This window comes from Coturnix japonica, chromosome 4, assembly GCF_001577835.2.
Source record: "Coturnix japonica isolate 7356 chromosome 4, Coturnix japonica 2.1, whole genome shotgun sequence".
Lineage (NCBI taxonomy): Eukaryota > Metazoa > Chordata > Aves > Galliformes > Phasianidae > Coturnix > Coturnix japonica.
Window position 1 is genome coordinate 70,711,897 of NC_029519.1, and position 27,968 is coordinate 70,739,864.

Below are 27,968 nucleotides of genomic sequence, written 5' to 3' on the forward strand. Positions count from 1 at the left end.
GATCAAGATAGAGGATATTTCTCCTAGGGACTCTTCTTGCCTTTCAAGACTTGCCTCTATTCCCTACCTGTTTGGTTTATCCTTTAGCAGCTTCTTTCACTTCAGCTCCTTTAAGTTAGAAAGCATAGTGTGAAAAAGGAAATCTAAAAGCATGTCACTTAAAAATAAATATATATCCCTGCAGTTCTCTCATTCTCTCCATGTCTCTAAAAGGATAACACTAAGTGATACTTGACATTTGTAGGTAGATCACAAGGTTGTTTTTCATAAATTTTATTTTCTTTTTCTAAAGCAATAGCACAGATCTCTAAAAATGTGATACATCAGTCTTTTCCTTTTTTTTTTTTCGTCTGCTTTTTATTATTTTCTCTTAAGGCCTGGTTGAGGTAGGGTGGAAAAATCCCAATAAATCTAGAGTATTAGGAAGACAAATTAATTGATCTTCATGAACAACTTATGCACTACAAAGCTGAGGGTCTTAAAAAGGTGTGCCAGGTGGACATTTTTTGAACACAGCACAAACATCACAGACGTGATTTTTCCCCATTTCATAGAATGGATATTTTTTTCTTTCAGATTACAGAAAGCCCAATTTTGCAAAAAGAAGGAACCATTCAGAAAACCTGGAGCATTTAAAGATTTAGAGATACTGCAAGGACATAGAAATGTGAAAAAGAATCTCGACCTCATTGATTATGAGACAGGGGGCAAAAATCTCCAAGTTGATAATCTCAACTTTATCTGGTAAGCAACAAAAAGCTTGTTCTTTCAAATATTTCCCTTTTGGGATGCTGGTTCCTGACTAGCCGAGTTCCATTGCTTAGAATTTTACTCTTATTGATTATGTAAGTTACAAATTCAATTCCATAGTTTCAAATTCGATTTCTCCATTTTAAAGATTCAGAATGAGAATTCACTATAGATTCATGCTGTTTATTATTGTTTCCTTTATTATTTGTTCCACTTGAAGAAAAACATACTGAGAACAATAACTTAGTAACTCACACAGCAAGTCAGTTGCTCATCCTGCTTTGCTATGCAAAATAATAGAAGTTTGAGAATCCAAGACACACCTCTGGCTCTGTCCATGGGCTATTTGGTCAATGTCATGGGTTACCTAGGATTACCTGTGCCCGTGACAGGGGCCACTGCCCCAGAAACGAAGGGAAAGAGGGGAATGGACAAAAACAGTGACAGCAATCTAAGGAGGAAACTTATTTTACTAAATATGATATTGGAATACAAGATAACACAATATAGTACAATATAATTGAGGCTAATAAATCAAACAAAAGAGAGAGAGAGAGAGAGAGAAAATCCCCGAAAACCGGGAGGCCTACTGTTTACTCTAGGCTATAGGGCTGGAGCACAGAGACGACAGAGCTGGCATGCAGAGAGCAAGAGAAGAAGAAGAGAGCTTTCCAGCCTTGGAGCGAGATTATATATGTCCTCCTCCGGTGATTCATCTCTGGCCACGACATCCTCTGGGATATGTATTTCTCCTCCGAGAGCTGAGTACTTGGGACGCTGCCATTCCACAGAACTGGAGCATGAACCTTCCACACTTCCACATACCCTCAATTACACTTCCACATACCCTTAATTACACTTTCTTATACCATCAAAACAGTTTGTCCCATTCAAACACCTTTAATACCATATAACTTTCCCTTAGCAATCCATATCGTTCAGTTATAAACATAAACTTACTTTCTCTTTAACCCTTTTTCCTTTGTACATGATTCCACTATTTATACCCTCAATTAATGATTCATACTACACATGATGTTATGATGTAGAACATTGACAGCAACAGCACAGAAACCATGACAATCAATCTACACAAACTTCAGATTTTTATTGCTACAGCCACAGGCAAAAATCAACAGCACCTGACACCCAGGTTACCAGGTTAAGCTCCACATTAAAAATGTCACCTATCTGAAAGAGTCTAGCCAAGAAACTACATACTCTGCTTCTAATCTTTAGAAATATTTCAAGCCAGGAAAACACTTGAGACACAATCTCTTCAAAATTTTCCATTTCTGTGGCAGGTCACTATTGTGGTTTAGCGAACGCTTAACTCACAAACGAGTAAACACTGATGTCTAATCGCGGAAGATTTTGGATTGTGAAGATTGACATTCTCATAACTTTTAGTGGGGTTGCTTCCGAAATCACATCTTGTTAATATTTCAGTATTATACTATGGGTTACATTCAAGCGGTCAAAAAATTAGCAAGATGTCTCAGAATCAACAATAGCGAGATTCAAAACTGTAGATTTAAAGACAGAGGAATGCAAGAGAGTCTAGAAAATGATAATATCCATAACATATAGAAGTTGAAAGAAGCTAATTACATTCCACGTTTTTGTTAAATTGCACAGTAATTTCAAAATGCAATTACATTTAAAATGAAGAATAGAAAAGAATAATTGTATTTCATTATGTCAGCTGGATTGCTCAGATGAACACTACATACTGCTGGATAGATACTCCAGCATGGAACCTTATAATGCAAGAAGTTTAAGAAAATCATTATTATCAGACTAATATGCTGGGAGATGTTTTATTACTGCTGATGGCTACTGCCATATTTAAAACTCATTAACTGGAAAGGTGTTAAATACTGGAAGAAAAAAAAAAAAGAAAGAAAAAAAGAAATGAAAAAGTAGAACTCGGACCCAAAACATTTTTTCAACTTCAATTCAGAAGGAACTGCAACACTTCAGTTTTTCATTACATAGCTAGAGATTAGTTGAGAACAAATATTTTGAAATATCTTCTGATAAGAAAATTTCAAGACATTTTTATTTTTCTGAATAATAAAACACATGTGGGTGTATCACTGAATACTGATCATGTCTGACTAAAGTATCAGGGTCTGCTAATTTAGTGTGAAAAAGCCAAGTATGACTGTCAATTGGAGACAACAGAAATACAGAATACCTTCCAAATTCCTAATTTAGGCTTCTTCATCAAACAAACAAATGCCTTTGAGTTCTGGATTTCATTTCTGAAATGCTTCACAAAGTATGAAAACCTCAAGAATCAAAGTTCCTAATAATCTTTAATGATTATAAAGATGTAATGGTTATATGAAGAGCATGAAGTTCCAAGGAAAGCAGAATGCACTTCCTAGAAGGACCCTCTAAGGGACTTTAACTCAGCACAGGTTCAAAGACAAACTCCAAATTCGGCAGCCAAGCTGGAGCAGTGTGTGAAACCAGCTCTCCATTCTTCATGTCAAGGTATTTTCCAACCTCTCCTGGTGAGCCCACCAGTCTGACTTCAGCAAGAAGCAGCCACAGTTTTTCTGCTTGTTATAGGCTTTGTAAGGAATCAGGACTGGCTGCCTAATAAGGGACATGCGAGGTTTTGGTTTTCATGTAGTTCATTCAGTCAGTGGTTCATGCTGCTTCACTCACAGGTTACACTCCTTTTTGCAGTCTGACTGGCTACACTTCAATTTATTTTACAGACTTTTCTGTGTGAATTATCCCGTCACTCTTTCGCAGTGAAATAGAACAGAACGCGTGGCTAGAAGAAAGCAAAAAAGGTCATGACATTTCTCCAGCACGTATGGAATTTCTTGCTGCTGTTTCAGTTCCATGGTCTGAATAACAGTCAGCATAAAGCAGGCATATCTCAAGCTGGCATGTAGAAAATAAGGGAAAAGTCACATATTCATTTGCAGGCTTGCACAGTTTCCTAAGATATGCTTTAGTCTTAACATTTGGGAAGTGTTCTTCACCAGCAGTTTTAATGGCAATGTTAAATATCTTTTAGTTGTACAAAGAAATGTTGGGGCACACCCGTCTACAACTTCAGTAAGTTAAAACATGGTTGAATGAAGTAAAAATTAAGTGAGACTTTAAAATGTTTGCAAATTCCATATGTGATATCAGGATCTATGACATAGATACATTTATTTTTGAATTCTCTCTTTTTATACTTGATATCCTTTGCAGTTATAGTAATCTACATCTGTTGTGCATTGTACCATTCTGGGATATTTTCTGTACAAATCATCATTCTTAAACCTCACTCTTAGGGTCTGTTTTCAATGGAGCTTTCAGGTGGCACTTGTTATACCAAGTTAGACCTTTTGTCTGTCCAGTGTTTAAAACTGTCATTAAAATTCAAACAATCTTTAGTCAAAAGGGCTGTTGTTTTTGTTTTTTTTTAAATAATATATGTGATGTTCCCACTCATAATTGGAAGAGCTTCATGTTCACTCTATGTAGATGACCCAAATACTACTAGAAGACAATAGAAATTACCTCTTTTATATTACTGATTGAAAAAAAAGAATGCATGGTGAGGAAAAATTCCACTTCCAAATACACTGGCAGGTCTGATGTCAGTCTGCAGACATTGCACTCTGGTCAACAAACAAGAAGTGAGTAAGCTGCTCCACAGTTTTCCAGACAACAGTGACAGAAGTCAAGGAAAGATCTTATGGATGAATAAATATCTCTATTTGAAGTGTAAGCAAAAACAAGGATGAGTACAGGTGTCCCTCACATGTCTGAGTAATCCCTTTCCTGCTGACCCTCAGTCTCCTCTTCCCAATTTATTTGCCCTTCAGCCTCTCTCTAAAACTACTTCTCAGGGAGAAATGGAGATAATTGCACTGCCCAAAATATGCAAGGTTTTAAGACAGTATTTTTGCTGAATAATGATCCCATTTATAGAAATGCTAGTAGTCATTAAAAGCTTTGCAAAACCTTTTAAGAATTCAGAAAGGACTATAAGGTCAGTAATATTAATTTACTTTCCCATAAGATCTACAACAGAAACAAATATTGTGATGTCTTTCAGCTTTAAAGCACTGGACCCAGATTTGTTCTCAGTAAAAGAAAGGAAAAATCAAAGTTAACTAATTCCAGGTTTACACCACTGTTAACAAGGATAAATTCATCAGATGTAAAGAAATCTGTTATTGATTCTATGATACTATACTAGGTGCAAATCAGAGTGTATTTTAACCTATCATTTTTGCAATGTTTTATTACGGTTGTATGTGCAACTGAGATGCAGACCAGATGTGCACGCTGTGACATAGCCAGATTTACACTAAAGTAAATTTCTCTCTTGTGACATTTAACTTCTGCCACCCTGATGCCAATTCACGATTACATCTCAAATATTTGGCAAGGGATTTTGTTTCTAGTAGATATAGAAAGAGATTGTTCCTAGTCTAAAAGCATCTTTTCAGGCTCCTTTTGATCAGAATTTAACCTAAGTTGATGTTTTCTCTGTTGTTCCCAGTTACGATTCGTTTTAGCACACTAAATAATTCTTCATATTTCATGATATTAATACACTTGTAGTTACCTCTCCATTTTTTCCACATTTTAAAATAAAATTCCTCAGTGTCAATCTTTAATCTTAAATGAAAGCAATTAGCATATTCTTCTTGCCCCAGATCAGTCCCTTTTTTCACACAATGGACAGTAGCTGATGCTTTTGTAACCATAAGGCAAGTACAGCATGACCCTACCCTTGACAGATGACAGCAATCAGCAGTTTAGAGACTCCTCAAGCTAGGGGTTAGCTCTTGGCTATTGTATTTCAGATGCCTATTATTCATTAATTTGCTTAATACCTTTTTAAGCCAATTTATAATTCTGACCTCAAAAATTGAGAGTCGTCATTTAAATTACATATGAAGGGGGAAAAATGATTTAGTACATTTCAAGTGCTGTTTTCATCATTTCACTAGGACTTCTTGTTCCTGACTGTGGCACAGAACAAATGCTTCTTTGTGCTCTTCATGTGTACCACTGACCTCTGTCATATGCACTGCCTTTTTTCCCCCAAATTGAAAAGTTGGCATTGTAGGAAAGCTTTTCTTACTTTGATCATTTTACTGTTCTGCTCTACATTTATTTATTTATTTTAAGATAGGAGAGATTGAACACAAAGAGATCAATTCTGTTTTCCGAACTCTTTCCCAGTTCTGCCCAGTTTGTTTTCTCAGAGCTTCAAAGCCAGCTGCAATAATTCATTAGCAGTTCCACTTCCTGCAATTAAAATGCACCACACAAGAAACAAATACAGAAACATCAAGCTAGAGAAAACACAGTAAAGTTGTCAAAACACAGAAAGCAGAAATGAGCCTCTCAGTTCTCTGGACCAAAAAGTGACAACAACATGGAAATTGCAATTATTCAAGGCCAGAGCTCGCTTCAGCAGCATTAAGGATGTGTTCCACAAACACTGCAGTAGAGCTCTGCCTATGAATTCTCAAGAACTGAGACAGAAAAGAAGGAATACATTATCAGTTTCCACACTGAGCTGGAAAAGAAATGCTACAAATAAACACTGAAAACCACAAATCATGACCTTACAAAAAAGAATAACTGAATCCTTAGGCCTGTAAGTCTATAGAGAAGCTCACTGACAGCAAACTGCTGCACTGCTTACAATAGCCCTGCTTTGGCATTTTCTTAAAGGAGAAGACGTTAAAAACAGGAAAACCTAAAACGATTTGCAAAGATGAACATAAATTCATTCCCTACATTATTATTCATTCCCTACAGAAGCAGTGCTGCTGACTGAAAAAAAAATAAAAAATGAAAAATAAAAAACGACAACTACTCAAAAAAAAAGTCATAATTAAAATATTTAAGGGGAAAACAAATAACAAAACCCCTCTTAATGATATTGCAGCTCTTTCATTAGTTTAATTCAAGTGCTATCAGATTTTGGTCCTGAATACTGTAGTAGTCTTTGTTTTGCTGAAAGTCTTCAGAATAAAAAGGAACATTAAAAAAAAAAAAAAAAAAAAGATAGAAAGAAAGAAAGAAATCTTGTATTGAAGAGAAAACAACACAAATTCCCTTTTAAGCTTTTCTGACAAAAATGCTTCTAAACCTGATCTCTAGATTCACAAGGCACAGCAGGGCCTTGTAGGAAAAGAAATAAAAAGAAACCAGCATCTTTAAATGATATTTTTAAAGTATACTTTTCCCTATTTTTTTTTTTCTCCAGACTCCTGATCTTGTGACATTTAGCAATGCGAAGCCTGAAAGCTCTATTACTAGTCAGTGAGAAAATACAGCAAATGGCTTAGCTTCCCTTGCAGAGCAGTACTACCCCTCAGCTCACCTCCTGGTAAGGCGGTGGAAGAAATCCTGGTGTTTTGAAACCAAGGGTGAGCATAAAGTCAGGAAGAAATGCAAGTCAGCATGATTGAGTGAAGGGCTGAAGAACACAAACAGAAGGAACATGGGAGAAGTCCAACTCATGGTCAGTTAGACTAAGGCTCTGCAAGCATGAGAAGAAGTATGTGATGGCATCTGAAGCATGCTATTTTCTTATACATTTTCTTAGTATAAAAAGAAAATTGTTGCAGAAAATCCATCATGAGATAACACACAGCATAACGTACAGTGCTGTACAGAGAAGGGAAAAGGAAAGAAGAATAGCTGTAAAAGTCAACTATCACTATATATAAGGAATATACACAAAGAAAAAATACCTCTGAGTAAGTAACATGACTTATTCTTCTGAGAAAGCAATAGGACATTTTTGCTCAGAACCTCTGCACATCATAGGAAGACACACAACCACCTCCCAAGAAGAGAAGTACAGACAATCAACTATTTTCTGATGTTATGCAAAAATGCGTCAAAACAGTCCTGTGGCAAAACTGTATCCACTGAGCTAAAGAAGTGGCTGTAAATTCTGTGGCATTTATTTTAGCTATTCACATCTACTATTTACTATGAATTCTGGGAAATCCTTGCTGCTGCTGTTCTTCTGTTCCATAGACCTGAGAATCAGGAAGACTTCACTTTCTGCCAAAGCCTCACTTCAATGAGGTCAGCACAACCTCACCTACATTATTAAATATTATTCACATGAGTAATTCCATTGTAGCCAAAGAGAGTACTTTCAAATGCACTTGGTAAGCTCTGTTATGTTTGCTGCTTCAGAAGCTATTTTCAAGGTCCAGTTGAAGATGAAAACACAATGCAATGCTAACACTTTTGTACCACCACGTTATCAGGTGAAAAAAAGACTTTCATCCATTCAGGCATCATTTCCTTTCAGCCTTTTCATGAGAAATTTCTCTTTTGAATGACAAGTGAGTTAACTAACATACAAAAATAATTGGATTTCATGATACAGGAACATAACTTCTACTTACATATGTAAGTTAAATATTTTCCTTTATGAAAATTGGAGCTTCTCTCTACATTGAGTTTCCACTAAACATAGAGTAGTTTAGACTCTTACTGACAAGTGTTTTAGAAAGTGTTCTTACTGTAGCTATTTCCTAAAGAAGATGACAATTAAACATAGGTGAAACATCTATTGCAGAAAATGTATTTAAGCTAGAGAGCTTTCCCCCCCCCCACCCACAGGAATTATGATTACCTTAACTTCCAGATTTCAGTGTAAGTTCATCCTTGACTTTCCCTCAGGTCATCAGAAGTACAGCCAAACATATAAAAGCACAATTTTCCCCTCAAATTAAGAAAGAAGAGTTCCAGCATTGCTATCTTAGCAAATGAATGTGAATTAAAATACTTGAGACCTTAAAACTACAAGAAATTAATGGAAGGTGGAGTAAAATTATGCATTTTGTAGAAATACCAATGAAAGTTTTAACACTTTATTTTTTAATTTATTCCATATCTTAATATTAAACAAATAAATAAATAAATAAATAAATAAACACGAGCACAAAATGCTTTTCTATCTGCCTGGACATAAACATGAGGATTAATAATTTCCCTGCTGGTTTCCAGCTTTTGGTTTTGAATTTTTGTTTGTTTTTAGTGTCATAATTCCCTACACTTCTCTCTCTTTTTTTTTTTTTTTTCCTGGCAAAAGCTATCAAACAGCACATAACATTTCCAAAACACTGCGAAATACTGCACTGAACTATTACTTTTTCCAATTCTTCACTTACTGTCAGTGATTATTTATCCCAAAGGAAAAGTCTTTTCAAAAACATTGCCCATTGGAAACATATTTATATTCTCTTCTCATAAGATTGTGTTAAAAAATATAACCTTCATCTATTTTCTCTAAATCTAGAGCTATTAAGGTTCTGAAGGAGACTTCATTAAATTATTACTATCTCAGGATTGCTTCATTGCTAGGAGAAGGAGTGACACAAGACACTGGTATCTTTTCAGTCTCTGCATTGCAGATTTTTAAATTCCAAAAGCAAAGCAAATAAAATTTCAGTGCCAGTTTTAGGCTGAGTATCTCAAAATTGTTCATGCAGAACTAGGCAAGACAAGAAGGTATTAGTACAGATGAAAGAATCCTTCAGAATGTAATAAAAAGAAAGAGGACATATTATCATTGGATTACCTGTGAATCACCCAAATTTTACAGCAGCAGATATACTTACAAACTTAATTTCCCATCATATGACTTCAAAAGCATCTACTATGCCTACAGCATTCATCAATCACAGTGAAGATGCATTGTTAGAACAGATAAAACTCTGAAGAATAAAGATAATTCTGAAATTGGAATCTCAGCTCAAGATGTTTTGGTTTACTTTTTAAAAAAACATTTGTAGAATTTGAAGCAGGTAGTAAAAAAACACGTACATAAAAGAAAATTCATTAAAAAGTAGCAACTTCAGAGTAAAAGTAAACAACATATAATGATGTCAAAATACTGACAAGAACAATTTTAGAATTATATGTAGCGGAACATAAAAAAAATTCAGCCAAATCAAACATTTCAGTGAGAAAATTTTCCACAAAGAATTTATCAGCTAAAGTTTTTGAAGTCCTTTCTACTGCAAATTAAAAACTGAGAAGACAGGATTTTCTGGATGGTTGCATATAGCTAGACAGGATGTTCTTGCGTTTGTATTATTTTCTGTCTCCTAATTCAAAAAACATCAAGAAGCCATAACATTGCTTAAATTTCTTAATAAATAGCATGAATATTAATAGGATATTCAAAGGAGACATAATCATATCCATTAACTGAAATAGTATTTGAAGGAATATTTTCAGCTGGTGAGTACTAGCATTACTGATATTATGATGTTTTAATGTTTTTCTTCCTTGAGATGGAAAAAAAAAAAAATAATAAAATTGTGAAAATTCCTCACAAAACATAAATTTAACTTTTTTTTAAACTTTTTTTTCTTTCTTTTTTTTCTTAGAAATTTGTGCATGCTGAACATCATTTCAGAACTATATATGAAAAAAGTTACTCCCCAGATGGCAGGAAGCCCATATGGAAATGTCATGGATATCACCATCAAGATCAAAATCTTGGTTTTGTCAAAATAGTGCTTTCTGATGCAGATTTGAATTACATAGCAAGTTTTGCTACAGTAGGTCATCAGACCTACACAGGACACACACATGCAAGTTTTTTTCTCTTACTGGAAGAGCTTATAAAGCAAAGGAAATGCTCACAACCCAGTTTTCCAGTAAAAAAACAAAGTTTTCAAAGATAATACAGGAAGTCTGAGGTAAAACCAGGATTTAAATATATATTTCCTATGTGCCAACGCAGCTCTTTTTATCACAAGGGTAAATTCCTGTCCATGCACCCAGCGATGCTTACACCTATTCAAACTGTTTACAAATTTAACCAAACTTTATTACAGAACTAGGTCTGCAATATAGAGCTTATATCACTGGCTGCATACCATGTTGCATCAAACAGAGCCAAACTGCAAAGTAATGTAACATAAACATAAAGTTTCACCAAAAGTAAGTGCCCATAAGGATGGCACAGTGCTGGTGACTGAATGGCCTTTCTCTGAGAACGCAAAGAAAGTTTCATCCTGCACTTTAGCCCCTGCATGCTGTTCCCTCTTTAACTCTTCTGCACAGCTAAACACAGAGATTTTCAAGATCTTGTCTTATTTGCGATATGCTGACATTTCCAACCCAATGAAACTGTAGGTGTTGTTTTCACACTGTGTTCTTCCAAACCTTCAGATTTCACTACAGGCAAACCTGTTTCAAGATGTTGCCTGCAGCACTATGTGAACTTCCTGTCAGATCAATTTATTTATGGATGATGGCTGAGTTTTATTATCTTGAGGTCAATATATATATATTTTACATGTATGGATAAAGTTCTGCATAGTTGGCTTGATGCATTACTAGCATTTTACATTTTTTTTTCGTATTTCTGAGATTTTCTGTCTTCAGATTAAAAAGTCAAATCAGTTCTTGGCTTTAAAAATACTTGCTTAAAAATGGGGAGAAATAATCAGAGTTGAAGTTTTATATATATATATATATATATTTATTTATTTATTTATTTTACCATTCAGACTCTTTCAGTGAACTATGGAACCTCAACGCAGATGCATCCATCTTTTGGCAGAATTAATCTCTGCAGTAAGTGCAACAACAAACTGCAGGGTCAAGATGTCAGAAGAGAGTCAGCAGTCTAAAAGCCAACCAGGCATGAAAACAAATCAGCCCTTACAGTCTATTTAGAGTATCCTAGTTTCACACAGCTGCATAATGAGTGACCAGAAGGTCCTACATTGGTCACTAACAGACATCACACCACAGTATGCATCATTCTGACCTCAAGTATGAGCTTGAGGTGGTTTAAGCAATTTTCTGTGTGGAGGGAAGAAACTTTATCAGCATATGCTCATACAGCCATAGCGGCAGCAATAGCATCCTGTCATGGCTCTGTGGATACACAGACATCCTCAAGCCTCAACTGCTTGTACTTTCTGTAACATGCTTTGAAGAAGTTGGTCATTTCACTTTACTTTTCTATGTTTATTGTGTTGTGCTCTGGCTTTGATTTTCATTTGATGTTTAATTACAAACTGTGCTCCTGAGGGGTAATCACAATTGTATATACCACAGCATGTGTTTTGATGATCAGATTCTTCAGTGAAGAACCTGAACTAGATATTGCCCTCTACTACATGTAATTAAGCCACATTCCAAAAGATCATGATCATACAGTCAACTTGGATTTTGTTCAAAGGTACTGAAAAGAGCTTTTAAAATGTTTAAAATGCATCAAAACAGGCACTGCAATTTATTAAACCTTTAAGTCTTGACTCTGACAATATTCCATGCGCAGACCATTATTCATGATAGGCAAGTGCTTTTACTTTCATTTTAAGGACCAGCATGTTCACCACATAAGCACACGATTGCCTTCCTAGCCCTCTGAATAGGTTCAACATCTTTGGCAGAAGCCATAGCTCTTGAAAAACCATCTAGATAGTACCTATCCAGGTATACATAAAATCAGCAAAAAAGTGCTCAGATTTTGTTGTGTGTTTCGTGTTATCTATAAATAAAGAGGTTTCAGCCATCAGGGATGCAGAATCTCTTACATGTAATGAGCACATTGATTTGAACTGCTGACTTAATCTACTGTACCGTTCACAGCATCCCTTCAGACTGATTTAATAACAATCCTAAGTTTTGAACAGAGCAATTGTTTTGTTGAACACTACGCTGCTTTAAATTTCCCACTTCTTGGGCCTCCAAATAAAAATAATAATAATAAAAAAATATATACCTTTTAACTTAGTCCCAGTAAGATTAGTGGGTGTAGGGCAATATTCTCCATAAATTTGAAACCTATAAAAAGATTGACTTTTCAACACTTACAGACAAATGAACAAACTACAAATTGAAGAATATCTGTAGCTTATATACACACTGAATTCAATTACTGGTTAGGACCAAGAATATTTTATAGGTTATAGTAGTCAAATTGACTTATACTCTACAGTTCTACAGCCCAGTATGGATAAATGTTGCCAGATGGAAAGAAGAATCAATAAGGAAATGTGAACCTAAGCCTCTGTACAGAATCACATAGGTTTAAAAAGTCTGACTCTATATTCTTCCATTATTAGAGCTAAATAGATCCTAGAAATCCAGTTTTTATATTCCACAGGCTTATGGACTGCTTACAATTAGATTAGGTAGTTCTCCCACTTAGAGAAATGGTTCCAGTTTTCAAAATGTTTCTTGACTTTTTAAAATGCCAAAGACAAAATGAAAATCTTAAGACAAGGAAAACCCCCCCTGAAACAAACAAACACAACAAAAAAGGCTCAAAATCCAGAAGCCTAATTTCTTTGATACTGATATTGGAAAGCAGAATTCACACTGTATTTGGCTCAACTCAGTGCCTCCAGTATTTCTCTCCCATAAAACTCTATGCACTAACATCAGGCTACCACTGACAAAGAAAGATTATTTTCCCACTCTTCAAGGAAATTATGATATTAAGGGGAAATTTTTCACTCAGAGGGTGGCAAGGCAATGAAGCAGATTGCCAAGAGAAGCTGTGGGATTCCCACCCCTGCAGATCTTCAAGGCCAGTTGGATGCAGCTCTGGGCAGTCTCATCTAGTGAGTGGCAGCCTTATCGATTGCAGAGGGTTGAACAGGTTGGGCTTTAAGTTCCTTTCAACACAACCGGTTTTAAGAATCTGTGATTCATCAGAACATCATAGACAGTTACAATAAAATATTTTTACATTTCTCTGTCACAAAACAAAAAGCCAACTTGTGTTACTGTGTTCTGCTTGTAGTTTCTTTGTTTGCTTTGTTTAAATGAGGCCCTGGCTGTGCCCTAACTTAGCATTGCTGTAACTTTTACACAGATTTCTGCAGATCAAGACTCACAGTGACAGAGAAATGCTCTTGCAGGAGATGAGTTCAAGGAAATCATTTTTCTGAAAGGCTGTTTGTCTTGCTTTCTCTCTTTGTGTTCTGATTTGGATTGCAGAGTTCAGAGAAAAGCAGATTGAGAGCTTTTTGCAGAGGAAATTTGAGAATTCCCAAATACATAGAGGTGTTAAACAAAGGGATCCATTCACAATTTACCTGAATTCAAGCATGTTCCTAACTTGAAAATGGAACTTAGTGGAGAGGCAGTAATTTCACATTGGAATGTAAATCACTGCATTAAATAAACAGAGACAGATATCCATAGAACTTAACGATGATCATTGTTACCACTGAGTGCAGTAAATACAGGATTATGCAGAGGGTTCTTGGATTTCTATAAGCAATATTTACCATAGGGGAAACAGACCTCAGTGGTTGCCTGCATCTGCAGCACCTATGGAGGCATGTGGAGAGTGGGCTTATGCAGTGACAGGAGAGAGGGTACAAACAGGTAAGAACAGACTGAAAAGAAACCTGTGCTGTCAGACAAAAGGTCCAACCAGCCCAGTGTCCCAGCTCTGTGTCATATGCAAACTTAGTGAGGGTACACTCAATCCCCTCATCCAGATCATCAGTGAAGATATTAAACAAGATGAGCCCTAGTACCAACCCTGAAGGACTACTACTCATTAGGTCCATTAACTACTACCCACTGGGCACAGCCCTCTAGCCAGTTTCTTACCCAAAGGAGGATATACCTGCCCAGACCACAGGCAGACAGTTTCCCTAGGAGAATACCATAAGAGACAATGTCAAAGTCTTCACAGAAGTCTAGGTAGACTACATCAATAGCCTTTCCCCTCATCTACCAGACTGGTCACCCAGTCATAAAAGGAAATGAGGTTGGCCAAGCATGACCTGCCCTTCATGAACCTGTACTGGCTGGGCCTGATCCCCTGGATGCCATGCACATGCAGTGTGATCTCACCGAGGATGATTTGTTCCATAACTTTCCTCGGTACCAAGGTCAGGCTGACAGGCCTGTAGTTTCCCAGATCCTCCTTACGGCCCTTCTTGTAGATGTGAGTCACATCAGCAAGCATCCAATCCTCTCAGACCTCTCCAGTTAACCAGGAGCACTGGTAGATGGCAGAGAACAGCTCAGCAATCATTTGCACAAGATCCCTAATTATTCGAGGGTGGAGCCAGTCCAGTCTCATGGCAGTCCAGGTGGACTAATTTTTTTTTTTTGTGTCTATCTCTGTCCATGTCAGTGTTAAACCACAGTACTTTTATCTGTTTTGCCCTTCCCCGATTACACAAGTGCACAGTGACCAAGTAATGAGTGGCACAAAAACACTTTTGTGCTGGGAACAAAAATAAAAGGTTATGTCAAAGCAGAATCAATATCAGAAACATTAGAAATGTCACCTGCAGAGAGTAAGATGAATTTCTTGAACCATATTCTCTTCTTTTATAGTAATAAAATAAGCAGGCTGTGAGAGAACTTCAAGTCCTGTCTTGCAGTGTGTACTTCACAGAAAAATGCACTGATACAGTAATGATAAATAGTTTCTATTTTGAAATCAACATGAAATTTTCAGCCCTCAAGAAACAACTTCTAATAATAAGTGCCATTGCAATTATCATTACATATACAAAATCCAGAATCAATCTAATTGTACTAAAAGCCTTTGGAAATACTATGACAGCTGAATGCTCTACGCTTCCAAATACATTCACAGCATAACAATTCTTATATGGCAAAAATATATAGTTTCATAAAAGCTACCTGCTACATTATAGGACAAATAAACATCATTCAGCATCTTTAGAAAAGTCTTCTGGGTGTTCCTAGGGTTGCTGGCCGAAAACCACTTTAGTACTAGAGAAGATGAATGAAAAGGAATTTAAAAAGAATACTTAGAAATTTCCTAGAGGAATGCATAAGGTGACAAAAGGGACAAAACAAGGCTCTTGTTTTGCTGTTGTTTTTGTGCATGCGCAAGGGTTGTTTTTGTTGTTGGTTGCTTTCTTAGAGTTGTTGTCCAAAAACCAAAACATACTTCTTGAAGGCTTTTTTTTTTTTTTTTTTTTTTTAAATGAGAACTGTAGGCCAATTATGGACATTTTTTTTGTCTGAAATTTAGGAAAATGTTTCAGAAAAAAGATAGTGCCATTAAATTCAACCAGAATGTAAAGAAGGAGCTCAGACCTCCCTTTCATAGTGTAGTTGTTGGCAACCCTGCCCATGGCAGTGGGTTAGAAATAGATGACCTTTAAGGTCCCTTCCAACCTACCTAAGCCATCCTATTATTACAATTGCTTGTTCTTAGGATTATGAATTGCAGATCTGCACCATGAATTTGGTGCTCCTGATGATACATTCCTGACCTACAGTAGCCAACTAGAAAAATTTGTCACAGGACATAAAAATGCAAACCGCATTTTTGCATCTCCAAAGTTCCATTTATGCTACATATTTAAAATCATATATTTTTAAATATGAGATGCTGAGAAAACTAAAGTTAGTACATGCTGAGAACAGAGCACACATCCTGACCGCTGTGCCTTTCCAGAGCCTGACTACACTTATCTGTTCAAGCCAGAAGGTCCGTTTTCTTTTCAAGCCAAACCAGCCTTTTGAATTAATAATAATAAAAACTATCCTTTTTTATTTTTCAATGTTCAGGCAGATGAGGAAAACCCTTTATTTTCTGCATACATTTCCAAGTTCTCTCGCAGCTGGTGCATTTCTCCAAGGAGTATGACAACACTAGCTCCAAACTCTAACAGCACCAGTTTGAGGGTGGAAGCATTCTTCACCTCCACCTGCAATATCAACACTGTTTGCAATTGTATATTATATGAAGAAAAGAACAAACCCAAGAAGAGCAGACTGCACTAGGAAAATAGTCAGCATCATCACAAAGGAGATTGGTCCTAAGTTTGGGTTTTCCTCATTTTCAGATTTTCATGTGAAATTCAGAAGCAGATGTAGGTGTGAGAACGGAGTTGAAACTTCCTCCTCTGAAATGATTTTCTTTGCTTCATATATGGAACCAAATTTTCCCCTCAAACTTTTTCCTTCTGACCTATCAGATCTGGAATTTCTTCCTGCACAATGACAACTTCATAAGAAAGACAGGGCAGGTTCTCCATCCTTTCTTATACTCTAATACTAGCCTGGAAAAGAAAACACATTCTGAAGAGGTGAATGATCCAGATTTCGGTAGTCCCAAGGCTGAGAATGAAGATGTCAACTCTTAAAATTATTTCCTGGGTGTACACTCAAATCACTAAACCATATGTTGTACTAAATTGAGTGGTGCCTCTATAGTGAGTGAAGCTATAAAAATAAAAAGCAGGCCAAACCTTGCTTTGGTATTCGGTAGCTGGCAAATTCTAGGCATGCTCAGAGTGCACTCATCAAGTCGTTCTGCTCTGATGGGTTTCTGGAATGCACTGGCCTTCAGTGGAAGTTAAGTAATTGCTGGAGTTTCCCATCAGGTAAGGAGTCATGCCCATAGAAAAGCTACATGGCAGTTATCCAGAGCTTGCTTGCTTAATCACAGTGTTGGAATCTGGCATTCAACTCCCACCACAGGGCCTCTTGACCCTCTTGAATTTAGTGGCTCTGTGGTATTTCAGCATGGCTCTGAAGGTTCAGGAGATGTTTCTGAAGTCTTTTCTGTCAGTTACCTGATAATGAACCTCCAGTTACATAAGAGGAGGAATCATTAGAAAGTTGGATTCTCCATCAGAAGCAGACTATATTCAACCAACCTATCTCCTTAACACAAGCGTGTCATTATTCTTCTGACTGAAAGGAGCTTAGTCAGCTCCTTAGAAAAAATTAGAAAAATTCAGACTTTGATATAAGCAAAGGTAAGAAAAAATTACAACTATTTAATCAAGAGGACATAAGAAGGAAGATTGACAAAGATAACATCAGATGTTCATTATACAACCAGTTACACACACTTGCATTATACAGGAGGCCTTATGAAATGAAGAAAAAAATTTTTTTCCTAATGTAAAGAATACATACATCTAAAAACCTATAGCAATAATTCCTCCCCAAGATACAAAAAAATAGCCAGAAAACACTTGCATTGGCCACCAGCTTTTTTTCCAGTTTGATTCCACTTACATCATAAGAGGTGATTTTGCAAGTGGGAAGTTTATTATTATTGAATTCCTCCAGGAACAACAGCAGTTTCTTGGAATATTGCAAGTCACAATTTGAACTACAGAACTAGCCTATTAAGAAGTTTGCCTCATCAGCCTGCAGAGTTGCCCAACAATGTTTTCTAAAGAATTGTATTTGCTACAAGTTTATCAGTTAGGAAAAAACAAAACAAAACAAAAACACCAAAACCAAAAAAAACCACAAGAAATTTATAAATGAGATCTAAAAAATTAAGGACTTCAATGAAGATAAAAATATATATAATTTAAAACATTGAATCTAAACATCTAGAAATGTCATAAATATATATTTTTAAAGTCTTGATTAGGATGATGCTGTTTTACTTTCTGTACTATAGATGCACAGTGTACAGGTATAAGTTCCACAGAGACACATATTATCAACCTGAATTTCTATTCCAGTTAAAGATACAATTTCACATTGTGCAAAAAGATTTTCCTGACCAATGTAAAAAGGATGAGGTGGAAGAAAATAAAAATTCAAATAAAATATTGGCTGGCATTTGGATAAGTAAAGCTACAGTAACAGTGGCAAAGTCTACTAAATATCATTTACATTGTAATATAAAGCACACTGCTAATACCTTAGCTCAAAATAAATTCAAAATGTGCATGTCCTTACACTTGTATCTATTTTTCAATTCGTTATTTTAGTTCTGTGGTGGATGACAAATACCAACCTAGAAATGCAAATCCTATTTTAGTCAAATATACCTGAACTTGTCTATCTGTTCACTAAACAAGTCTAGAGAAGAACAAAACTTTCACTAACAGGCTGGCATGAATTTGACTACTGTAAGACTTCCTCACTTTATATCTCCACATGAGCATGAACTGGAGAGTTCATCCTCAACATTTGGGTCTTCAGCCCACTTCAAAGTGGATAATTGCTTGTTAAAAGTTTCCTTCCCTACATGGGTACACTATTTAGTGGGCTACAACTATAGCCCACTAAATAGTGATTAAAAGCTGTAATAGCATAATGACATTGATCTTAACTCTATTTCTCCATTTCTCCATTTTCTGCTTGCTCTTTCTCAATATAAAGAGTCAGTCTTACCACAGATGGCAAAATGGATTTATTCTTCTAGCCCTGTAGAAAGGAAGGTCCATAATATAGAAGCTTTAACGCTAAGTCTCACTCTCAGACCACATCTTCACTCATGCATCATTCACCTTCACTTTGCTCCAAGATGGGATCTTCCTTAAGCTTTCAGTCTCTTGAGAGATGAGATTTTTGTAAGGTTCCCCTGGATTTTATTATTTTTTTTTCACTAAGATATTATCTTCTCAATAGTCGTGCACAAAATAAAAGCATTTATTTCTAAAATGTGAACAAATAAACCAACCCCTCATTCAAGCAATGTTACCAGCAAAATCTCAACCACCCTTAATCTTGAGATGATGGTTTGGTGTAAAATGAATTAGAAGGTCTGAAGAAAAACAAAACATATTGCTCTGACTGTAAATGCATATAACAAAGGAAACAAAGATACAAACAAACAGAAGACCAAAGACCACACACTGGAGTCTGGAAAAGAGTCTTCCAAGGAAAAGAGTCAGATAAACTAAGATTATATGGTTATAAGATAGTATAAAGTATAAAGTCTGGAAACCAGATGTAATGAAAGAGGACATGAATGACAAGACAGCAGATCTACATGAATAATATCTGAGCATTATGAATTAAGTAGCAGAGGAGGTAGGAAAGCCTTTGGCAAGTCTTATGGGCAGCTCATTACTGATAGAGGAAGCAAAAGATGAATAGCAAATGTCTAACATAATTCAAAATTTAACACAGATCAAAAGAATACGCATAATTCCAGCTGTTAACTGGATGCTGCAAGCACTCATTTCAGATGGAGGTTGTATAATACTTACAAATATATTATTTTGCAAAGAACACTTTACACCTCTGACTTAGAAAGGCACATCTTGGAACATCTTGGAAAAGCAAACTAGTGAATGGCTAAACAAAGGTGAAAGATACTTTGAAGTTTTTTTCAAACTAAAACAAACCTTTTCTACAGAGGATTATTTCACTGTGAGATAGTTAAATAAAGTAAATTAGGAAATGGAAAAGTATAGAGGATTAAGTTACTTTAACAATAGCAAAAAAAAAAAAAAAAAAGTTATACAGAGGAGTATTGGCCCTGTTTGTTTTCAGTTAATTCCTCTGATATACAGATACATTTAAAATATATATTTTTTGTGTAACGACAAAAAAAAAAAAAAAAAAAGAGTAGAACAAAAAGCAATGCAAGAGAAGACAATAAAAATGACTGAAGATTAAAAATTCTGAACAAAAGGCATCTACATCATTCAGAGAAAAAATGAAGTGCTTTGAATATCAGCTAATGTCGAACAAAATGGAATACACACTGAGAAATATCTGAGGGCAAACACATATGGAATCATGGGTAAATGAAAGTTTATTGGGATTTGGCAATATTGAGGAAAAAATAATAAATCTTTTTTCTACTACCCTATACAACTACCAATAGCATGTGATCTTCATATTGTTAAACACAAAGGCTACTAATCTACAGGTTTGCAATGAAAGAAAGGTACACAAAATATTCATTCAGGAACATTTCCTTTACTGCCATTCTCTTAAACTAAGTAAAGTAGAAAGCTAATCCAAAAGTGGTGCCTGAAGCAACATAGCACTGCAGTAATACACCAGTATTAAGTTTCTTCTTCCAGGAACAAACTAGTACTTACTCACACATATTAGCTACATGTGCTCACTCAGGGTCCTGAAGGATGACAAAAGTTTACATAAACATCTCTGAACACTCAAACATTAAGTCTTTGAGCTGTGCCTTAACTGGCTCCAGAACAGCTTCCTTCATAGCGTATTCCCCTATCAAAAACTTGGTCAGTTCATCAAATTTGAGATCTATCATTCAGGTCTCCAGATCTTGTTTCAGTCTCACTTTCCCCACTGAAATTTTCCACCAGGTTAGACTCACTTTTCCCCAGAAATCAAAACATGATCTTCTGTAAGATAATCTCTTTCTTAAAGATATAGATAGGTAATTATTGTCCACTCTACCCAGAGCACATACAGTACTGAGTGCATCTTCTTGCATACAGAAACAGAGGAAACCTGTAACAGCTTCTTCAATATTTCCCCACACACTATAATCTTTTTGGTTGATGGTATCCAAGGATCTCTCTCGCACAATTCACAGATTTCCTCCTGCTGTTTGCAGTCTTTACAACTCACCTTACTTTCACAACTTTTTTAATATCAAAGCTAAACCAGGACACTCCTTCTGCTAGGACTATCTATCTCTTAGCCTGCTCTAACCTTTATATGGTATGAGGTTTCAAGACACTGCAGCCTTTATTTCTCCTACAAATCCAACTTTTTAAATCCAAATCCTTTTTCTTTAATATTAGTTGTCTTAGCTTTCATAGCTGCTGGAATACTGATTTCCCTTTCACTCCACAGAGAACTCAAACTGCTCTCCTCACTGTCCTCCATGTATACCTTATTATCTAGTGATTTCACTGATGCCAGTTAAAAATCATTTTACTGGTCTTCATCATCTTGATTACCTAAACTTTATTTCTAAAATATTTCTGAAGTCTTAAGTTCGTTCTGATTGTGCCAAAAGCAGTGAGGGAACATATCTATATATCTCCATTAAATACTGTAATGTTCTATATATTGGCATAGGCAACTGGAGAGGTCAGAGGTGCTTCAGATACAAGGTTTGACTTGTATTACAACAAGAAAATTGGAACAAGTATACAAAATTATGACTTAATAAATCACAAGTCAGAAATGTTGCTTTACTGCTCGCTCTGCCCCTCCAAGTACAGAAGCTTGAAGCAAGCAGCTCACAATTAAAATATATTATTTCTGTAGCAATAAGAGTCTTCAAAATTTAAATCTTCAGAAGGTAGGGCTCTCTCTTCAAAACAGGCAGGTAAATAAAGAGTCTTAGCTAGCAAAATTAAAGTTTTTGAATTTATTTAGTTCTAAAAAAGAAACAAAACAAAAAAAAAAAAAAACAGAACGTTTAAAAAACCAGAGGCAAGGATGCATCTGAAAGGAGAGCTTTCTTGTGCCATTCTGCATTACATGAGCAGTCTGTGGAGAGACTGACTGCCTCATGCTCATAGTATCACACATACAGGCGAAACCAAGCTTTACTCTGCTGTTTTAGAAAGAACATTGTTAGAAACATAGGCCACATAAAAGCTGCCTGGACAAATCAAAGGAAATCTCTTATGTTCTTCTTTTTATTTCTACAAGCTGCAATACCTGTTAACAATCATTAGTTAAATTCTGTGGTGCAAAGATAATAAAATAAATATACGCTCTTATAAGAATAGGCAATAGCAGACACAGCTAATTTAAGCCATTTTCAGATCACCTAAGAAAGGTAGAAGTCACAGTCTGGTAATAAAGTAGGAATCTCTTACCATTTTCTGAAGACCAAGGCTCACCAAACACTCCGAAGAAGAAAAATCACCAAGTAGATACTGCTGCTGCCAGCCCTTAAATAAGATTAGGGAAGAGTAGATCAGGGAATTGCTTCTACCTGTGCTCCCAGGGCTCCCTACACCCCCCTTCACCAGGTACTCAATCAGTGATGACCTAACATTTCACATACACCTCTAAAGAACAGTAATAGAAATTGCTGTGACTCTGGGAAAGGAGATTTCCAGATAACTTAAGAATTTAATAACAACCTGAAGTTATCTCAGGTTGCAGATGATCCATCTCAGACAGGCAGGACAACCCTCTACTATGTTGTCTCACGTTCCTTTGAGCTTGTACTGAGACTAGGGTGGTATGGTTAGAAGATAAAGTGCAAGCTGAGATTTTGATATGTAATTCTGGTTTCGTCTTTTCTTCATTTCATTGCTTTAATAAAGGGCCTCCCATGAAATATATGTGAAATATATGAAATAGTTGTAAAACTATTTGATAGCTGGTCATTAAAAGTGTTTTATTTAAAAACAAACAAAAATCAGTATTATTTTGTTAACTGAAAACTTTGCCTCACTTGAATCTTGTAGCTTCCCTTGACTGACAATTTCTTTGCTCTCTGCTGCCAGGAAATCTTGACCCCTCTCAAAGTAGCACACCCATTCTCTTGAGGACACACAGACTGATGTGAGCCATTCAAGGCCCTGCCAGTTCCATTTCCTTGCAACTCAGCAGTGAAGATACTACTCAGACACTCAATATTGCATGAAAACAAGTGCACAAGTCATGAAACTGCCAACTCCACAGAGGAAAAAAAGGCATATTCTGGGAGGGGCCCTCCAAGCAATAACATTCAGAGGTTGTTAGTTATTTGCCTTGGGTTGAAAACACAGAGTTCTTTGCATTATTAAAGAAGCTAGATACTTCTAAACAGCAAGATGGGTGCAGAAGAGCAATATGAACTACACCTAACTCATACCTGCATGGAAATGGCATCTTCATTTCACTGGAGTCTAGTTTTGCCTTGTAATTATTTTCCTGACAATCATTTATCAGCCTCTTGACAAACGAATATGAAAGCTTAGTGTCTCATTTACAATTCCAGAACAGATTTGTCCACCACACTATACAGAAGACAAAAAGCATCTCTTTGACTCCTCTCTTCCACAAACAGAAGTGGCAATGCACCTAAAGAAGGGCAGAAACTGGAACTTTCATTGCTCTTACCTCAAATTGTACAAATGAATGAGAACAGGAACTGTGTTTTTCCTGAGCTAGGTTGACAGTGCCAGAGAAGAGAAAAAACTGTTCTCTTTTTTTCTCAAGAACAACCATTCCAGTAGTCTCTTGCCACAAATATCAATCTCCATTAGTTCTCTGGGCACTGTGTTTACGGGAGTCTTCTCATCCTTGTTTCTACAGTTCAGAAATGAAGAGTGACTGGAAATAATCTAAGTCAGGGAGCATATACAAAATGTAAAATGCTGTAATTAGTCCTTTTGAATTCTGATCACATTCAGTTTTTAGGTTTCCTTTTTTCCCCCATTTTATTAGTGTTGGTGACTTTCTTTCAGGAGGAATTGTGTATCTTAAATGCTGATCCTGATATCTAGTTTTCACTGGCTTTTACATGCTATTATAGTAGCCCTTCTGGATCTGATTTATGCAATTCAGAAATACTTATTCATGTGAGTAACCCTGACCCTAATTCTCCATGGCATTTAAGGAAACTGAACATCTGACTGAGACTCATCTATGCTGGCCAACTAAGCAGAACTAAGTCCAAACACATTGTTTTTACACAGATAATAAGGTTTGACTTTCTTCTGTCTTTAGAAGCTGAATTACTCTTAACTCCAGTACCATTCAGACAGAACTTTCCTCAAGGCTTTCTTAATTTTAGATAAGGATATGCTGACAGTCTATTGGCTGAATCTGGTACTTCCTGGTTTCTTTCTTCAGTCTCACATACATCTCCCCTTCTAAAAGAGAACCCTGCCAAATCCTTTCAACCATATGTTCCTTGAGTGTTTCTTTACTTTAGGAAGTAACAGATGCTTGCCCTGAGGGAAAAAAATAATAATAATTTATTTCTGTTACTTGGTTCCAATAAAATAGCAGAGTTATTTTGCTTTGAGGAAAGGGCAACCAAGCCTAAAAGGACACTTATTTTACTTTTAAGAAATATTACATAAGTCGTTTTTACTGAATAATTTATGCATTTTTAGGGAGGAGTTTTTTAAAATAGTTCAAAATGTACATTCATCACAACCACTTTTGTCAGCTTTCCACTAATTAATGCTTTTGAAATTTCTTAATTTTAAGTTTCAAGAAGCATCCATGTTTGGAAAAGTACTTCATTTTATGTTTGCAATGAAATATACATGAACTATTTTATGAATTTTAATGAATCTTTATTAACTTTGGTCAGTTAAAATTATTCATTAACAATTTATAAACACTTCAACCTAGCCCTATTATGCAGCATTATGAACTCTTATGAGAGTGTTTGATACAAAACAGGAATGGGAACAGCTCTGAAATAGGGAACAAAACAAATAATAATCCATAGACTGTCTGCTAGTTCAAAAGCTTCTGCATATGCCAATAACACACTTTTCTCAAATTAAACTTTCAGCAGGCTCATAATATTATGTGAGTGGGTCTGCAAGGAAATAGTCCTGTCTAACATCATACCCTAGACAGTGCTACTGTCTTGATCTGGAAAGAATCCCATGTAGTAGTTATTGAGTTCACCAAATGGCAACCCCACTGTAAAATACAATCAGACATTAGATTTTGATTATGCTCATTCATTCACTTTGGAAAAAGTAGTTTTCTGCATATCACTCATGGGTCTTTGAGATTGCTTGGCAACTTGTAAAAGAAGTATCCTCTTAATTCATCCACAAAGCAGGCATACATATGTAGGCATGAAACAAATTTCCTTAAAAACTGGGCATTAAAGTCTAGGCATGTCCAACCCATGGTTCATGGGCTCAACATGGCCTGGCAAACCCTACAGTGTGGTCATCCCCTGTCCTGTGCCATCATGGTGGCAGCTCTGCCCTGGCCTGTCACAGCCCCTCAGCACTAACAGAGTATCAGTGGGCTATGAACCCTATGTGGGCTGGTACAAGAGCATGGGGCACAGTGCAGCACCAACTCATGTTACAGCAAGTTTATGGATTTTGATACACTGGCTGAACACGGCCCTGTGAACAGCAAAAATATGCAGCTGTTCTTTCTGTTTTTATAAAGGAATTTGTGAAGAGTTTACAAGGCTGCAGAAAAAAAAATCAATTTTTTTGATTATTCATGACATCTTTTCATTTGACATAAATACATTACTTGTGAATGTTCAAGTGAAACACATAGAGTTGCAATTAAAAAACTGATCATGTCTCTACCAAACTTTCAAAAGCTCTCTCTGACCACAGAGACACATCCATCACTTCAAAATCATGCCATATTTGAGTAGCCAATTTTGGCAGTAAGTGCATTCTTAACTATTTTGAAGAATATACGAGAAGGGTAAAATTTCATCAAAAAACTCTGATTAAAACCCTGAGAGCTCACTAAGAATTGCAACCACTGCCACTGAACCAGACTGATGCATTAGTTTCACAAAAACAAGGTCAAGCATCCCACTAGTTTTATGGTTTTGTTGAGCATGGCTCCAAAAGTAATGCCTCCTGTTCTGTTGGCCCATGATGTCTGAGGAAGAAGTTGGTGGTATGGCAGGAAAGGATGAACTTTCCCGTCAGCATTCTGCTACATTTTGTTGCTGTGTAATGCATGGTAGCAGAGGGGCAGTCTGACAAAATTGTGTCTGACATGGTATTGTGTATGAAGCAAAAGTGCGGAAAAAAATGTACCCATTGACATTCACTGATGCTTGGTCAGTGTTTATGGAGACAGACCAGTGGATATGAGCACAGTGAGGTGGTGAGTGGTGCATTTCAGCAGTGACAACAGTGACAGTGGGTCACCTTCACTGGTGCAGATTTTTACAAGCAGGACATGCAGGCTCCTTTTTATCGCTGGCAAAAGTATATAGCTAATGAAGGTGGCTATGTGGAAAGATATTGATTTGTAGCTCAGAATTTGCTCTATCAGTGTTCTTGTGTTCTTTGTATCTGTTTTCATTATTATGGAAACAAATAGGAGGCATTACTTCTGAAGCAACATACATATAGTTGGCTGATGGCAATTCCTCTTGCAGCCTCACTGCAGCCGAGGCAAGCCAGAAGGTTGGACACCCATACATTGAACAACTGACCTTCTAGACTGCTTTTCCACAGAGAGGAAAAGGCTAGTCTGACACAAGCATCTAACCTGGAAAGTTACTTCGAGCAACAGTAATTACACAGATCCATGAGTGGGACATGTGCCTCAGCCTCCAAGTTCTCTCATTATTCTCTACCTAACATTCTCAGTGCTTTAGATTTTCTGAACATTATGCCAAGGTATATAATTAGCATCAGATGTTCTAGGGTTGTCATTTACTCTGCACTGTCAAGTCAGTCATTCCATCACAAAACACAGACCTTGCTGAGATTCTACCTCTATGTCACCCACCCAGTTCAGAGGATCAAACTGGCCAAGGGGAGGAGCCTGGATTCAAATGCCCATTTGCCAGAGCTTTTACCAATAACACTCCTTTTAGGCCAGAATCATGTACCAAGCAGCAGCAGCTGAACTATACACTGACTGTGAAATCTATCATAGCAAGAGATTTCACCAAAAACATTTATCTGTCAGAGAAAAGAGAAATTGGAAGAAAGTGGCATTGTGCTGCTAGAAGCATGTGAAGAATATAATAAAATAGCATTTGATGAGAATGCAGGTAGATAAAAAACATTCCCATTGACAGAATGAGTTCTGTAGGCATATTTTACTTTTTGCCAGGTCTCTCAATCTGTTTGATCAATAAAGAATATGTTCTATACTCAACATCTTAAAATCCATTCATTGGTATTTTCCATAGACATCACACAAGTCACTCTACTGTGCCTAATCCATCCACAGAATGCATTTTGTCAAATTATTCAATCCTCTTCCTTGTATAAAACATATTCAATCAAACCAAGCCATCTGCTCTTATGACAGTATGAATTCTGTGTAACGTGATAAGTAGTGTACAAAGAGAGGCATTTAATCTAACATGTATGTTTGACAAAAGGGAACATTCCTTATTTGGTAAGACACATCTTTTGTTCTGTATGAATTTTAAAATACTGCAGCAGTGTAAATTGAAGGACGAATTCTACATAGATTGTAAACAGAACTATTATTTACAAAATATTTTTAAAATCTTTAGAAAATTCAGCAGAAGAGTGATATTAACTAAATTCATCCTTTATAAATTTCACTAATTTCAGTTAAACTAAAAAAAAATTGATTGGGTTTGTACTCTGAGCCAGTTTAGCTGGTTTTAGTTTTACTGGCTTGTAGAGGCATTTACAGCTCTATTGTGGTAGTATACCAGGAATTCCCTAAAATATGCTTCCTGCATTTAGCTTGGTCATTACTGGTAACAGAAATCTCTTTATTTCCTCTCAAAATGCAGAGCACAGACTATTTTATTTTATTTTATTTATTTATTTGAAAGGAAAGGAGGTTAAATATTTTCTGGAAGACACACATTAACACTTCTGATATGTGGTCCAGTAGTCTGTTTTTTATGC